We start from the raw sequence: 17,967 nt of genomic DNA on the forward strand, positions 1-17,967 counted from the left end.
TATATATATATATATATATATATATATATATTTCTTCCAGTACCTTATAGCATGGGCTATCTATGACCAAAGTTCAAATTTATTTCTATTGTAGGGGAAAAAAATGAAAGGGCTAGTGGAATGTACTAGTCTCCAGGGAGAATGAAATACTTCTCAAACAAATGAAAGAAATGTCTTAAATATAAAACAAAGATTAAAAAAGTGAAAAAGTATCAAGAGAATAGAAAATAGAAGAGTGAGGGGTTAAGAAAGAATGAGTATGAATGTCTTAATACAGATGGGGGTAGTGGTGGTTCTCTACCTCCTACTGGGAATCCATTCAATAATATTCAGAGAAATAAGGGAAGAATATTGTTGATTGCTGAGGGGTACCAAAATAGCTAATTATCAATTGCTTATCCACAGCAGAGAGATAAATTTTATTCCCAATGCATGTAATCAGTTTATTTTTATGCAATGCAACAAGACTTTTTTATATACTGAGAGGCAGATGGGGAGAGAGAGAGAGAGAGAGAGAGAGAGAGAGAGAGAGAGAGAGAGAGAGACTTGTATTTTATTCTAGTGTCAAGAGGAAGATAGTGAATCTTATTGAATAGCAGAAATAAATGATCAGATCTATGTTTCAGGAAAATCAGTTTGTCAATTGTGAACAAAAAAGGAGGATGGCAGATCAGCGAGACAGTGAGACCAATAAGATTCAATAGTAATAGTCAAGATGAGAGGTGAAGAGTGCTTGCACAAGGTTGCTGGTTGTTTGAATAGAGAGGAGGGGACGAATATCAAAGATATCATTTGAACTAGATGTTCTGGAAGTAGAATCAACAAGATTTTTAAAATGGTCTTAGATCTTGAGAATCTAATTTAAAAAGGTTTAAACTGAAAATGGAGAAAGAAAATTAGCCCTCAGATATATGAAAACAATTTAGCCCCAGCACTTACACCAGTGGTGGGATTCAAATGAATCAACAACCAGTCCTCCATGGAATTGAGCCCAGGCGCTACCCCAGCTAACAACTGCTTTGCTGAACCCAACCTAAAATTAGGTACCAGTTCTACCAAACCGGTGCAAACTGGCTGAATCCCACCACTGGATTACACCCATGCTTGACCCATAGTGAGTATTTAATGAGAGCTACTTTACTAACTCAGCAAATAATTATACACAAAGGGGAGAGAAGAATGGATATCAAAAATGACTTTGAGATTATGAACTAGAGTGTGTGAAAGAATGGTGGTTGCCTCAACAGATACTGTTAAATTAAGAGAAAGACATCTTAAAAAAGATAAAGATCTCCATCTCAAATATATTGAGGTTGAAATGCCTATAAGACATCCAAGTAGAAATGTCCATCAGGTAATTTGTGATGTGAGATTGGACTTTAGGACAAACATCAAGGCTGAATAAATAAATTTGGGGACAATCTGTATAGAGATGATAACTGAACCTATTGAAGCCAATGAAATCTCTAAGAGTGTAGCAAAAGAGCAGGGCCCAAGACATGGGCCTGGAATAGATACATTCATAGGAGATACTGCATTATAATGCAGCAAGGAAGACTGAGGAGTACTTAGACATGTAAGAGAAAAACCAGGAAGTAGCAATATCATGAAGCCCCAGGGAGCTGATAGTAGCCAGAAATTGCTACACAATGGAGAACAAGGAGAAAAACTGAAAAAAGTCATTATATTTCACAATTAAAAATCGTTGAGGAAAAATGTGCATTTTCTTTTTCCTGGGAGCGAGTTTGGTCATGGAAATTGTATTTAATTGAGGCCCTTCCTACCAGGTTATTTTTGGTCTCTCAATTTATATTATTGTGTAGGACAGCTAGGTGGTGCAGTGAATAGAATCCTTGGTCTTAAGTCAGGAAAACTGATCTTCCTGAGTTCAAATCTGTCCTCAGACACTAGCTGTATGACCCCGGGCAAGGCACCTAACCCTATTTGTCTCAGTTCCTTATCTGTAAAATGAGCTGGAGAAGGAAATGACAAACAACTCTAGTATCTTTGCCAAGAAAACCTCAGATGGGATCATGAAGAGTTGGACAAGACTGAACAATAACCCTTTTCACTGTATATACATTTTTTCCTTGACTCTACTGACTTCACCCTACACTGATTCATATAAATGTTCTCTGAAATCTTCACATGCAATATTCCTTATGTTGCAATAATGTTCTACATTTATGTAACATAGTTCTTTGTTATTATAAAAAAGTGCTACTATGAATAAATTGGTGCATGGAGAAAATTTTGCTTCTGTTTTATTTTCCAAGATGAAATAAGAAAAAAAAAATGGGGAGAATGAAACCTTGATATGTTAGGTAGCATATAGTTGCCCCAATGAATTCAAGTCAAAAGGCCCATTAAGCAATGTTTCAAAATATTGAAAGAAGTGGCAGATGTGAAAGCTCAGGCACAGCTAAATATTGAAAACAATGTTAGAGAAGGACAAATGAATTCCCCATTTTAAAAAGGAGAAAGAAGTTGGAGCCTAGAAACTATGAATCAGTGAGTTTGACCTTTTTTGGCAAAATTCTGCAACCCAAAATTAAGGGGGGGAGGGTAATTTAAAATAATTTACAACAGAAGGAGCAATTACAGAACTCATGGTGACTTTTACAGGAATAACTTTTCTACTTTTTGGACTGGGAAATTTTACTACTATATCAAGAACTGCTAGAGATTAAATATTCTAAGATTTCAGAAAAACACTTGAAAAGAAATCATACACTTTTGGATATGAAGGAGGGATATTGGCTAACTGATAACACAGGGGAATTTGGAAATGATTGACTGACCTAATCAGACCATGAATGTCTATGAGTAGTTATAAATGGAAAAATGTCAATATAGAAGGTCCTCTAGTAAAATATTCATAGCCACCATCCCTTTCAATTTTGTGCCTGTTTCATCTCCTGAAGGTTTTTCAGAGCCACCACCTTCACCTTGCAGTTCCATTAGCTTTCCCAATTCAAATTTGGGCTTCTTGAGCATCTTGACTTTTCAGACAAATATATCATGGAGAGGTACATGGACTGGCAAGCCTTTTCTATGTCTTTTCCAATGTTGTCTAGAATTAGTTTATTGACAACTTCTTTAAAGTAACTTGCCTGTGCCTCTTGGGTTATGATTTCCATCATTTTCTCATGAATCTGATGGACCTGCTGGTACTGGGCATAAGAAGTCTTATGGATCTGGTTGTTGCACTTTTTGATAAAACCAAAACAAAAAGGGTGGAGCAAGTACATATTGGTACTTTTGACATCAACATGGGCTTCAGTCAGGGTCTGCCACTTTTTGACCATGGAGTACATCTTGTCCTGGGTAAGGTCCATTACTTGGAAATTAGTCAAACAACTTTTATCCTGAACATCTTGAGTAATTAACTTGAACTTAGGAAAATCAACTTCAACATTCTGCAGATCAGCAAGGCTCACTTCAAAAACTTGACCTTAGAACTTAAATAATGCCTTACCTGGTCTCACATGGCAACCTTGTTTGCAGAAACTAGAAGGATGATTCAGCATGAGTAGGATGTCATGGCAAGCATAAGGGTTATTTGTTAAAACAAATGTTCGCTACAAAGAACTGACTTTGTAGTTCATGTGAATGCCCATCTCTGCAGATTACTAAAGAGTAAAGCATCAAAATCTTAGGCAACAGATGAGGTTAGATTGGAATGAATGAAGCATACTCCAAAAATAAGATTGTAACTTGTTGTATTTATTTGCACCAACCTCCTATGTTTTAAAAAGTTGTTGAGTATAGTGTGCAGGATGACATGGGAGCAGAATGAGAATTAGGGACTCTTAACCTTGGGAAGACTCAACCTCAACTAATTCTAGAGCAATCTTTCACACATGTGCCGAAGTAGCAAGGCAAAGAAGCTACGGTGCAGATGTAGATTTGAGGCCCAAATACCACAGACAATTTAGAGAAAGATGGAATTGTGGACAAAATCATGCTGTCAGGAAAGTTAATTGAAGAAGCAATGGAGTCCACCAAAGCATGATGTACAAATAATGTGATAGAGAGACAACCAGGAAAGTAGCTATATCTTTTGTTAAAATGAAGATGGTCATATGCGGCTTGAATGCCTTAGTGAAATGAATGAAAATTTAGTGATAGAGGAGCTGAGGTACATAGGACCAGTAGTGAGGAAAAATAATAGAATCAGGGAAGGAAGTCACCCTAGCACCTCCCAAACAACAAGAATAGCCTTACCACTAACTGCTAACGATCTTATACCACTTATACATCTGCATACATTATGTTCTTGTCTTGGGCAGTGGAGCAGAACTGAACGTAATTTTCTATTATTTTAATGAGATATTTAATAAAAATTACTTTTCTGCCTTTGGAATGGATTGGATTTGGAATATTGAGTTACAGAAACCATCTATACCTGCACCATAGTAGTACTATATATAGTAGGGTATATGTTGTCTCACTGGGTCCTCACCACAATCTTGAGGGAGATGTTTTTTTTCTCCCATTTTATACACGAGGAAAAGGTGTCTGAGGATCACACAGCTAATAACTGTCTGATTCAGATTTGATTTCCTGCCTGAGTCCTTCACCAGGGGATATGTATACCTCCTGTGCTAAGCAGGTACCTGGGACTTGCTAAGGAAATTTGTGCCGTCAATAAGAAAGAAGACTCCTTGACTCTGTTATGGGCAGACATAGAAATTATCTCTGACTTTTCAGCACTGTATAATCAATTCTAATCAGATCTAGATATGTATAGAAAACTGACTTTGAAGCTAGTAAGACCCGTTTTCGAATTCCATCTGTGACATGACCTGGCTGTCTAACCCTGAATAAGTAACTGAACTTCTCAGTGATGTATGGAACTCTCTTGAGGCCACATATGGCCTCCTAGATCCTTGGGTGTGGCCTTTTGACTGAGTCCAAGTTTTACAGAACAAATCCTTTTGTTAAGGAGTGATGTTGTGTGATGTTTGGATTCAGTCAAAGGGCTGCATTTGAGGATCTAGAGGGCTACATGTGGCTTCAAGGCTTCAGGTTCCTTACCCCTGCTCTAAGTTGTAGAGAACTCCCTTGGTGAATGGAGTTTTATCACTGTGATGTTCCCTATATCAAGGAAAGTATAGATCTGTCAGTCTCTGTATCAAGATATTTAGTTCATTTTATTTTACTCTATGGTTTTCATTACGTATTTGTCACTATTATTGGAACTTTTATATGACAGCCGATCCATTCCATCATCCTTGTTTGTTATACTGGCTAGTCCATTAAGTTTAAAAGTTGATTGTTGTTTGTGCCTTCCTCAATTTATCTAATATCTGCTGCCTCTGTTGTTTCTATTTTTAAGTCAATATTTTATCCCTATGATTGATTTTGCTTACACTTTAATGCTAATTTATTGCCATAGGTTCTATACCAAGTTTCTTGATTTTGCTTTAATCTCTAATGTATTTTGTTAATTTAGTTATGCATTTCCCCCTCATTTGATCCTTTTCTTTCACGGCTGAGTTAATTAAACACTTAAAATTTTCCCTCATCTTTACTCCTTTAATCACTTTTGTCTACATATCTATGGATATATAGATGTAAAATTTGTCATGCATGAACCTATAATATGTTGCATATGTTATATATTGTATATGTTTTGCTATGCCATTTTCCAAGGAGTTTTTAAGTTTTTTCTCCTCATTAGTTCTCCTTTTCCAGTCAATTCTGAATACTGTTTACATAACAAAATACCATACAACATAATGGTTTCATATAATGTCATATACTGTTATAAATGTATGCAATGTTATATTTTCTTTGCTTATTTTCTCTTTGTCCCTTGTGCATTTAGTGATTCTTAAACAGTACGTTTAAGCTCCTTCACCAGTCCAATTTCTATGTTATTGCCTTTGGAAATGTTGTCTTATCATTTTTTTCTGCTTTGCCTCTTAGAAAACTTCAGTGGAGAGAAGCAATATATGATGAGAGTTACCTTTTTGGCCTTTTCTCTTGATATTTTTAGTATTTCAGTCTTTTTTATATTTCATAACCTCTTACTCTTTGATCCCTCCACCTCCAGCTCTGAAGACCCATGAGACTGGGTTACAGAGATGCCTCAGCCTCCTTTTACTGAGGGATATTAAAGTCACTGATCTAGGCCCTTTCCTTCAGTAAACTGAACATACAGTCTTATTATTTAGCCTCTAGGCCTCTTCCTTCAGTAAACTGAATAGCCTCAACTGGTTTTCCAGTCCCCTTTCCACCAGACAGCTCCCTTCTAATCTGTGACTCTGAATATAGCCATCACTTGTTCCAGACCAAACACATATTTGACCTGCTAAATTATGGCTTCCCCTCTATTCCCTTCATTCATGTGTCTGTGTAGAATCAGTATGTGTTACTTCTTAAAAGGTATTTTGGGTGGATCTGTCTAGGCACATGTACTATAACAATTGGACTTTCACATTATATGGTTCAAACCTGAATACTATGTCTCTTAGTTTGCTTAGTTTAGTACCACTGGCTTTTATAAACCAGTCAGGGATAGCCCTTAGTGAGAGGTCTAAGTAGTAAGTTTTCTGTTGTGAATTCACAGAATTTTTACATTACTTAGGAGTTCTGTCTTCTTATTTCATGCATTCAACTGCAATCACTCTCTTTGACACTGAATTCCTTCATTTTCATGTTTGGGGCTGAAAAAATTTACAGAGAGCATTCATTTTGCCATCATGCAGGATATATGGCCCCCTGACATTTTTGCTTAGGAACATTTTTTCTGGTCTGTATGTGGACTGAATGTTAAAGAATTGAAAAGAGATAATGTCTATCATTTGTTAATGGCTAAGTTAAATAAGGTGATATGTTTCAGTAATAATGATGAGTTGGTGGGGAAAAGCACATGAATAAGCTACATACTTTGATGGAGGAGGGGAAAACTGCACTAGGCATCAAAACTAAATTTGAGAAAGCAGCATATTTAGCAGCTAAATACCAAATTATAAGCTTTACATCATCAGCACAGTAAGTTTGCAGTTGATTTATCTTGTTTCCATGATGCTGTTTCTTGTAGAGTCAGAAAACTTAGGCTTTCACATATTTATCTCTTTTATGAATGTTGCATAAACTGCAAATGAAAATTTACAGGATATCTGCACCAACAGCATCCAAAATTATGTTACTACTTCATCTACTTATCTCTAGTAAATTTGAATCAATATGAGGAAAATGTGGCAGAGTTGGACCATCTATTTACAGGACTGCCTTTTTTTACTTATTTTAATGTTTCTTTACCAAGAGCAATGAAATAAGGTAGAAAGCTATAGCTATTTTCCATTCATTTACACTTTATTCTATAGCTAATATCTTGCATGGGGATGATAGACTTTAAAATAATCAATCAGAGTTATTCTGACATCGGTAAAAAAAATGAAGTTAAAATGAACTGACATAATATTATAATGAATTATGACCTTGTTTTCCAACATTTAGTTTTAAAGACATAGTACCATTAAAGCTTGAATTCACTTCATTGTTATACCCTAGCAACTACTTCTTAAAGTGATAAATTATCCTTTAATCTGGCAGAAGTTTGTAAGTATTTGTATAGCTTTACTTTTATAAATGTGTAGTAAGAATGGTACAATATACACAAGGGGAAACACACAAATATTGTCAGATTCCTCAGTACTGGTTGAACAATGTTACCACAATAATGACCAAATAGCAGTAACGAATATTTATTGTACAGCTGCTATTTGTAAGGCATTGTGCTAATTACCATGGAAGAGGCAAAGATTTACAGAACACAGTCTCCTCTCTCAAGAAGTTTATAGCCTGCATGTGGAAAGAAAGAAAAGCTAAATAACGATATAAGGAGCTACATAATAAGACTGTATTGAAGGTACCCAGAACAGCACATGATTAATCATCAAATACACCCAAATGTAAGTGCTATGAATTCAGAGCCATAACTGCACTGATGGAATGAGTTTTCCATTTGAATGCATATAATTTGAGGGAAACAATGCAGATTGCATATGTTTGTTTATTTTAAATGGTCACATTACTTTTTGTATTCTGTATTTAAACACCAAAGAAAGATGAACACGTTTCTATACAACACAGAATAGAAAAAAAGATGATTGAATATGAAACTCTATTGTATATATAATACAATACGAATCTCTATTGTATATATAAAAGTATATAATAAATTCAATATTTTACTTTCAAATATTTTCATTCCTCAAAATTTTCCAAGTTTTTCTTTTCTTTTCTTTTCTTTTTTATTTAATTATAAATTTCTTTTTTATTTTTATTTTACAACACTCATTTCCACAAGTTTTTGGTTTTCAAATTTTCTCTCCCTCCCTCTACTCCCTCCTCCTCCTCCCCCCAAGATATGTAATGCAGTGTTGATCCTACATATACCTGCATGGTGAACTTATTTATATAATAGTCCAGTTGTAAAGAAGAATTGTAACCAATGGAATGAATCATGAGAAAGGGGAAATTAAACCAACAAAGAAAGAAAGAGAGCAAGTAGTGTGCTTCAGTCTGCATTCGGACTCCATAATTCTTTCTCTGGATGTGCATAATTTTTTCCATCATGAGTCTTCTGGAGATATCTTTAAACCTTGCGTTGATGAAAGGAGTCAAGTCTATCAAAGTTAGTCCTTACAGAGACTGTGTGTCTGTAATCGTGAATATTGATCTTCTGGCTCTGCTCCCCTCACTCAACATCAGTTCATATAAGTCTTTCTAGGTTATAATGAAGTCTGTCTGCTCCTCATTTCTTATAGGACAATAGTATTCCATTACATTCATATAGCACAATTTCTTTAGCCATTCCCCAATTGATGGGCATCCCCTTCATTTCCAATTCTTTGCCACCACAAAAAGAGCTGCTGTAAAAAAAATATTTTTGTACATAGTGATCCATTTCCCTCTTATGTGATCTCTTTGGGATACAGCCCTAAAAGTGGTATTGCTGGGTCAAAGGGTATGCACATGTTTTTAAAATAAATTTATCTTATTTTTTTATTTTTAGTTTACAACATTCAGTTCCACAAGATTTGTCTCCTCATCATTTCTTTTAGCCCATTAGTATTCAGTGACATTAACATACCACAATTTGTTTAGCCATTCCCCAATTGATGAGCATCACTTTGATTTCCAATTCTTTGCCACCACAAAAAGAGTTGCCACAAACATTTTTGTACATAATGGTCTATTTCCCACTTTTATGATCTCTTTGGGACACAGCCCTGGGAGTGGTATTGCTGGGTTAAAAGGTATGCACATTTTTATAGCCGTTTGGGCATAGTTCCAAATTGCTCTCCAGAGTGGCTGGATCAGTTCACAACTCTGCCAACAATGTAACAATGTTCCAATTTTCCTACATCCTTTCCAACATTTATCATTTTCCTGTTTTGTCATGTTAGCCAATCTGACAGGAGAGATGTAGTACCTAAGAGTTGTTTTGATTTGCATTTCTCTAATCAATAGTGATTTGGAGAATTTTTTCACGTGACTACAGATATCTTCAATTTCTTCCTCTGAAAACTGCTTGTTCATATCATTTGACCATTTCTCAATCGGGAATGACTTGTATTTCTATAAATTTAGCTCAGTTCTCTGTACCTTTTAGATATGAGGCCTTTAGTAGAGACACTGGTTGTAAAGATTCTTTCCCAATTTTCTGCTTCCCTCCTAATCTTTGTTACATTGACTTTGTTTGTACAGAAACTTTGCAATTTAAATTAATCAAAATTATTCATTTTGCATTTTGTAACACTCTCTATCTCTCGTTGTGTCATGAATTCTTTCCTTTCCCATAAATATGACAAGTAGAGTATTCCTTGATCTCCCAAATTGCTTATAGTATCTGCATTTATTCCTTAATTATGAACCCTTTTGATTTTATTTTGGTATAGAGTGCAAGATATTGGTTTACACCCAGTTTCTGCCCTACCATTTTCCAATTTTTCCAGCAGTTTTTGTGAAATAGTGAATTCTTTACCCAGAAGCTGGATTCTTTGGGTTTATCAAAGAGCAGATTGCTATAGTCATTGACTACTGTGTCTTGTGTATCTAATCTAGTCCACTGATCCACCACTCTGTTTCTTAGCCAATACCAACTAGTATTGATGACTGGTGCTTTATAATACAGTTTAATTTCTGGTATGACTAGGCTACCTTCCCTAGCATTTGTTTTCATTAATTCCCTTGAAATTCTGTACCTTTTCTTCTTCCAGATGTATTTTGTCATTATTTTATCCAGCTCTGTAAAATATTTTTTGTAGTTTGGTTGTTACTGAATAATAAATTTATTTAGGTAAAATTTTCATTTTTATTATATTAGCTCAGCCTAACCAAGAACAACTGATGTTTTCCTTTAATTTAGATCTGACTTTATTTGTGTGAAAAATGTTTTGTGAGTGGATTCATACAGGCCCTGGATTTTTCTTGGCAGGTATACTCCCAAATATCTTATAATGTCTACAGTAACTTTAAATGGAATTTCTTTCTGTCTCTTGCCGTTGGGCTTTGTTAGTGATGTATAGGAATGCTGATTTAGGTGGGTTTATTTTATATCCTGCAACTTTGCTAAATTTGTTTATTATTTCAAGTTTTTTACTTGATTCTCTAGGGTTCTCTGGGTAAGTCATCATATCATCCGCAAAGAGTGATAACTTAGTTTCTTCTTTGTCTATTCTATGTCCTTAAATTTCCTTTTCTTCTCGTATTGCTAAAGTTAACATTTCTAGTACCAAATTGAATGATAGGGGTGATAATGGACATCCTTGTTTCACCTCTGATCTTACTGGGAATACATCTAGCTTACCCCCATTATACATAATGCTTGCTGATGGATTTAGATAGCTGCTACTAATAATTTTTTTTTTTTTTTTTTTTTTTTGCTTTTTGGCAGGGCAATCGGGGTTAAGTGACTTGCCCAAGGTCACACAGCTAGTACATGTGTCAAGTGTCTGAGGCCGGATTTGAACTCAGGTCCTCCTGACTCCAGGGCCGGTGCTCTACTCACTGCGCCGCCTAGCTGCCCCTACTGCTACTAATAATTTTAAGGAAGACTATTTATTCCTGTGCTTTCTAGTGTTTTCTTTAATAGGAATGGGTATTATATTTTAAAAAAAAAGCTTTTTTGCATCTATTAAGATAATCATATAGTTTTTACTAGTTTGTTGTTGATATGATAAATTATGATGATAGTTCTCCTAATATTGAACCAGCCTTGGATTTGTGGAATAAATCCTACCTGGTCATATTGTATTATTTTCATCATAAGTTGCTGCAGTCTTTTTGCTAATATTATATTTGAAATTTTTGCATCAATATTCATTAGGGAGATTGGTGTATAATTTTCTTTCTTTATTTTGACTCTTCCTGGTTTAGGTATTAGGACCATATTTATGTCATAAAAAAATTTGGTAGGACTCTTTCTTCACTTATTTCCCAGTCTGTAAAGTATGGGAAATAAATGTTATTTAAATGTTTGATAGAATTCACATGTAAAACCATGTGGCCCTGGAGATTTTTTCCTATGGAGCTCATTGATGGCTTGCTCAATTTCTTTTTCTAAGATGGGCTTATTTACTTCCTTTTCTGATAACCTGGGCAATTTATATTTTTTTTAAATATTCATCAATTTCTTTAAGGTTGCCAAATTTGTGGGCATGCAATTGGGCAAAATAATTCCTAATTATTGTTTTAATTTCCTCTTCATTGGAGGTGAAATCACCCTTTTCATTTTTGATGCAGGTAATTTGGTTTTCTTCTTTCTTTTTTTTAAATCAAAATGACCAAAGGTTTATCAATTTTATTCGTTTTTTTTCACACAAAGAGCTCTTAGTTTTATTTATTGGTTCAATAGTTTTCTTGACTTCAATTTTATTAATCTCTCTTTTGGTTTTCAATATTTCTAATTTGGTTTTTAATTGTGGATTTTCAATTTGTTCTTTTTCTAGCTTTTTTCACTTGCATGGACAATTAATTGAACTCTTTTTTTCACTATTTTATTCATGTAATCCATTAGAGATATAAAACTTCCCCTAAGAACTCCTTTTGCTGCATCCCGTAAGTTTTGGTATGTTGTATCATTATTGTTATTCTCTTGAATGAAGTTATTAATTGCTTCTATGATTTGTTCTTTGACCCACTTATTCTTTAGAATTAGATTATTCAGTTTCCAACTAATTTATAGTTTATATTTCCATGGTCTTTTATTACTAATAATTTTTATTGCATCTTAATCTCAAAAGGATGTTGTAGCAAAAATTTGGCTAGCAGCAGCTGTTGTAAGGGTGTGAGACCCAACAAGACCAGCAAGAAGAGCTGCTAGCACAGGTTCTTTGATATGCTTTATTAAGGAAAGTAACTTTGAGGGTTTAACAATCTCACTTTAATTAAACATACAAATATTATTCACTTAGTTCAGGAGGAAAAGCCAGCACGCTGAACTTCAAAGCAAATACAAATAAATTACAAACATCAGCAGACAGATCTTGTCTGATTCAAATCACAATTCATAGTTACCAGGAAAGCATCAACTTCTGGACTTACAAGTCGGGGGGCTCTTATCAACAGCTGCCCAGAAGTTCTCCAGGTCACAAGCCACTCTTCTAGTGAGTGGGAGGCCCAAGGAAAAGTGCCAGCTTCTGAGTTTATATATTCTGTTCAGGGTCAAAGGGCCTCACAACATGGGATTCAAACCCATGGGACATAAAAGCTTCTGGCATCACAAACGAGTGACTCAAACCCATGTAAACTAGGCTTTCCCTTGAGGCAAGAAAGTCATCAAAGCGTTTTTATGCCCTTGTACATGGTTAATTTTGAGCATGTTCTGTGTACCACTGAGGAAAAAGGTATATTCCTTTTTATACCCATTCAGTTTTCTCCAAAGGTCTATAATATCTACCTTTTCTAAAGTTCTATTCAACTCCTTAACTTCTTTCTTGTTTATTTTGAGGTTAGATTTATCAAGTTTGTAGAGGGGGAGGCTGAGGTCCCCCGCTAGCATGGTTTTGCTGTCTATTTCTTCCTGTAACTCCCTTAACTTCTCCTCTAACAATTTCTATGCTGTACCACTTGATGCATACATGTTAACTAATAACGTTGCTTCATTGTCTATGGTGCCTTTTAGCAGGATACAGTGTCCTTCCTTATCTCTTTTAATTAGATCTATCTTTTCTTTGTCTGAAATTAGGATTGCTTCCCTTGCTTTTGTTTTTACTTTAGTTGAAGCATAATCTATACTACTCCAGGCTTTTACCTTTATCCTATGTGTATCCCCCTGTTTCAAATGTGTTTCTTGTATACAACATATTGCAGGACTGTGGTTTTTAATCCATTATCCTATCCACCTCTGTTTTTTTTGTTTTGTTTTGTTTTTTAGTTTCTTGGCAGGGCAATTGGGGGTTAAGTGACTTGCCCAAGGTCACACAGCTAGTACATGTGTCAAGTGTCTGAGGCCGGATTTGAACTCAGGTCCTCCTGACTCCAGGGCTGGTGCTCTACTCACTGCGCCACCTAGCTTCCCCCTATCCACCTCTATTTTATGGGAGAGTTCATACCATTTACGTTCACAGTTCTGATTACTATCTCTGTCTTTTTCTACATCTTATTCCCCCTGATTTATGATTTTATTTCTTACTTCTCCCTTCCACTCCTCAAAAGAGTTTTGCTTTTGACCATCACCTTCCTCAGTTTTCCCTCCCTATGGACTCCCCTCCCTTATCTTACCCTTTTCCCCTTGCTGCCTCTTCCCTCCCTTCTAACCCCTCATCCTTTTCTTTCCCTTTTCCCCTCCTACTGCCTGTAGGACAAGTTTGATTTGCCTGCTTTTCAGAGTATGTTATTCTCTCCTTGAACTAAATCCAATGAGACTAAAGCTCAAACACTGCTCTTCTCCCTCTCTTCTTTCCCTCTACAATAATATGTTTTTGTGCCTCTTTGTGTGATGTAATTTACCCTTTTGTACCTCCTCCTTACGTCTTGTCCCAAAACAATAACTTTACACCCCTTAATCATGTTTTTTATCACCATATCAATTACTTTATATTGATACCCTCAGTCTATGTATATTCCTTTTAATTTTCATAATAACTGTCCCATTCTCATGTATTTGATTTATAAAACAATACAATCCCATATAAAGATGTAAACAATTTGCCTTTATTGAATAACAAGTTATTTTCCCCCGTTTACTTTTTTATGTCTCTCTTGGATTTTGTATTTGAAGATCAAATTTATCATTGAGCTCTGGCCTTTTCATCAGGAGGTTCTGGAATTCACTTATTTCATTGAATGTCCATCTCCTTGCCTGAAAAATTATACTCAGTTTTGCTGCATGGTTGATCCTTGGTTGTAGTCCAAGCTCCTTTGCCTTTTGGAATATCATATTCCAATTCCTCCTTCCTTTTAATGTAGAAGCTGCAAGATCATGTGTGATCCTGACTGCAGTTCTGTGATATTTGAATTGTTTCTTTCCAGCTACTTGCAGTGTTTTCTCCTTGACCTGATAATTGTGGAATTTGTTTACTATATTCCTTGGCATTTTCAATTTGGTAACTCTTTTTTTTTTTTTTTGGAGTGGGGGGGATGATTGGTGGATTCTTTCTATGACTATTTTGCCTTCTGGTTCTAGGACTTTGGGGCATTTTCCCTGATGATTTCTTGGAAGATACTGTCCAAGCTCTTTTTTTCATCATTGCTTTCCAATAGATCAGTAATTCTTAGATTGTATGTCCTCTATCTATTTTTCAGGTCAGTTGTTTTTCCAATCAGATATTTCATGTTTTCTTCTATTTTTTTCATTCTTTAGATTTTGTTTGACTGATTCTTGATGCCTCATAGAGTCATTAGCTTCTACTTGGCCAATTCTAATTTTTATGCACTGTTTTCTTCATTTAGCTTCTGAACCTCCTTTTCCATTTGATTAATTTTACTTTTCAAGTTCTCTACAATTAGATTTTGGACCTCCTTAAGCATTTCACCAATTTTACTTTTGAAAGATTTGCCCTCATAAGTGAATTTTTTTTCCATTTTTTTCTTTCACCTCTCTAATTTGGTTTTTAAAATCCTCCTTGAGCTCTTCCAGGAATTCTTTTTAGACTTGAGATCAGTTCACTTTCCCTTTTGAGGTTTCAGATGTGGGTATAGTGTCAGTGCTGTCCTCTTCTGAATTGGTATTTTGATCTTCCCTGTCTCCATAATAAGAATAAATAGTCCTTGCTTTTCTAGATTGTTTCTTTATGGTCAGTGTATTTTTCCTGGCTTTTAGAGTGGATCTCTGCTTCTGGGGCTCAGGGGGCTCTGTCCCAAGCTTCTCATGTTGGTAACTGTGGGCCTGCTTACAGCCTTTGTGTGCTGTAGCCTTTAGTTTCATGAGTGTGGAGGGGGGTTGTCTGGCTGCTTTTCCCCTAGGGCTGCACTACAGCATGGGGGGTCTCAGCAGTGTGTTCTGGTGTGTGTCACTTCCCCTGGCTGTGTGCAGGCACCTTTGGGTTCCTGGTGTTGATGTTTGCTGGCTCCACCCCTCTCCTAGGGCTCAGGAATTCCCATTGTTTGGCTACAGAAGCCCCACTTTTGGCTCCTCTATTTCAGGATTTCTCCCAAGGGAGTATTATCTGTGTGTGTAAGGGAGGGATGAGAGCTGATTTGCCTGGTCATTATGGCTCCTTGAAGTTTAAGAAGATGAGTTTCAAACCTTTAGACTATGAGCTGCAAGCCTCAGTAGTTTCTCTCGTGGCCACAGGCACTGTGCTGCAGTTTCCATAGCTCCAACAGACTGCCATCCTGGACTGAGAGGCTTTGAGACCAGTTCTGCATGCCCAGCACTCTGGCTGAGTTCTGCAGCTGCTCCTGCTGTGGTCTGGTCTCTATGGTTTTGTATATGTTTTCTTTTAATGGTTTTAATGACTCTATTATCTTCCTCTGGAGTGTGGAAGTATGCAACACTATCCCTCATGTCCTTCTCAGTTCCAAATTATGCACCAACTGAAAAAAGAATGAAAAAAAACAAATACTTTTCAGCAAGTAAACATAGTTAAGCAAAACACAGAGATACATTGGGCATGAATCAGAAATAATCAGAATATATCAGAATCAAAATAAGCTCTGTGAATCTATCACCTCTTCAATAGATAATGAATAAATTGACTTGTCATAGCTCTGGAGCTATAGATCGTCATTACACTATGATAATCTTAACATTTTTTTTCAAAGTTGTTTGTCTTTTGACTTGTTTTTAGTATATAAATACTTCTCTTGGTTTAACTTTATTCTGAATCCATTTATGTGGGTATTCTAAGCTTTCTCTGAATTCTTCCCTTTGATCATTTCTTATGGAACAATAATAAAAAAAATGCATTTACATATCATATACGGTTCAGCCTTTCCACAAATGATAGGCAGTGCATTTGGTCCAGGTTCTTTGCTACAATGAAAAGAACTGCTACAAACACTTGCATACAGATTGATCCTTTTCCTCTCTCTTTGGGGTGTGTCTATTATTTGTATCGCTGGATCGAAGCCTGTGCACATCATAGCAAATTGTGAGTATGGTTACACGTTGGTTTCCTGAATGGCTAGCCTAATTTACAGTTTATTACAGTGTGTTAGTGTGCCTATCTTTCCACAGCCTCTCCAATTACTATCATTTTCCTTTTTGTAGCTGTCTTTTCCATTCTGATGGAGGTAAAGTAGAACTGAAGAGCTGTATTAATTTGCATTTTTCTGTTTGTCATTTGGAGCATTTTTGTATGATTATTGTTAGCTTGGACTTTTGTCTTTGAAAATTACCTCTGCATATATTTTGTTCATTTTTTCTATTGTGAAATGTTTCTTTTTATTGTGTAATTTATTCAAATTCTTATATTTCTTGGATATTCACTTTATCAGGTAAACTCATAGACAAACTTTGTTTACTTTTTATGTTCTCAAGAGAATACAAGTAACAGCGATACTATATGATGATCAACTTTGAATGACTTAGCTATTCTCTGCAATATAATGATCTAACACAATTCTGAAAAACTTATGATGAAAAATGCTATCCACCTCCAGAGGAAAAAAGCTAATGGAGTCTGAATGCCAATTGAAAATACGCAATTTTTTACTTCATTTTTTTCATTATTTTGATCTCCTTTTTCCTTTCATAACTTGGCTAATAGAGAAATACATTTTGCATGACTGTACATGTATAACCTACTATTACTTTATATCTCAGGGAGGAGGGAAGGAGAGGAGAGAAATTGGAACTCAAAATTTAAAAAAAAACGTTAAAATTTTTATGTGTAATTGGAAAAATTATATATTATTTAATAGAAAAATTCTGTTCTAATTTTAACTCTAATGATTTTATTTTGGCAGAAATTTTTCAATTTTACATAATAAAAACTGACTGTTTTTTCTTTTGGGAACATTTTTATTCCTGGCTTGGTCATCAACTCTTTCTCTAATTATCATTATGAAAGGCATTTCCATCCTTGCTGCTCCAACTTGTTTTCTAAGTTGTCTGTTATATTTAGATTCTGAGAATGAATTTATTTTGGAATACAATATTAGTGTTACCCAAAATCTACTTTCTGCCAGACTGCTTTTCAGTTTTTTTTAACAGTTTTCCTCTAATATTGATGGCTCACTCAAGTAATTAGAGTCTTTGCCCTTATCAAGTACAATGTTACTTAACATGTTCACTGATAAACTTTTTTCTAGTTTTCAACTTAATACATAGATTTGATAATTGCTGCTTTGTAGCATATTTTGATATCTGGTACAGCTAGACCCATTTCTCTTAAATTAAAAACAAGTAACAATTCCACATGAGATCCATGACCTTTTGTTTTCCCAGGATGTTATATTTTTTACAAAATACTTCAATGGCAGTTTGATATCTATGATACTTCACATTTTAATTGATTTTTAGGTATTGGAATTGTAAGATATTATCATAGTACAATGATG

The 17,967-nt window shown here is 35.3% G+C and overlaps 1 pseudogene; it reads right to left on the minus strand.

Moving 5' to 3' along the window:
- Nucleotides 1-2,847: 2,847 nt before the first annotated feature.
- On the minus strand, nt 2,848-15,388 carry LOC118841834 (annotated as a pseudogene).
- Between the last annotated feature and the right edge of the window lie 2,579 nt (nt 15,389-17,967).

Source organism: Trichosurus vulpecula, chromosome 1, assembly GCF_011100635.1.
Source record: "Trichosurus vulpecula isolate mTriVul1 chromosome 1, mTriVul1.pri, whole genome shotgun sequence".
NCBI classification, from domain to species: Eukaryota; Metazoa; Chordata; class Mammalia; order Diprotodontia; family Phalangeridae; genus Trichosurus; species Trichosurus vulpecula.